The following is a 342-nucleotide window of genomic DNA, read 5'->3' on the forward strand; positions in this document are numbered from 1 at the left end:
CAGCTTACCTCGTCTTAGTCAGAATTCAGGACCCTCTTTTCTCGCCTGGGTCAAAGATGGGGGGAGGGCAGGCACATGCACACACATACCCACCCCCCCCACCCCCCTCCAAGGATGACTCGCATGCCTCTTCTCCATCACAGCCCCAGAGCCAGCCTCAATACCGCATGGAGTCTCTGGTGTCTAATATAAAGGTTGAGCTCACACTGCCTTCCCCGGGAACAAAATGGAAGCAGGTCTGTCCCTCATCCCCCTTCCCAGTTTTGGCTCTTTGCACACCCCAGAGGGCCTGAGTGCTCCAGGGCTTCTTCCGCCCCTCACCCCCCTTCCCAAATCCCACTG

The sequence above is a fragment of the Eurypyga helias genome, unplaced genomic scaffold (assembly GCF_000690775.1).
Source record: "Eurypyga helias isolate BGI_N326 unplaced genomic scaffold, ASM69077v1 scaffold45145, whole genome shotgun sequence".
Classification (NCBI taxonomy): Eukaryota; Metazoa; Chordata; class Aves; order Eurypygiformes; family Eurypygidae; genus Eurypyga; species Eurypyga helias.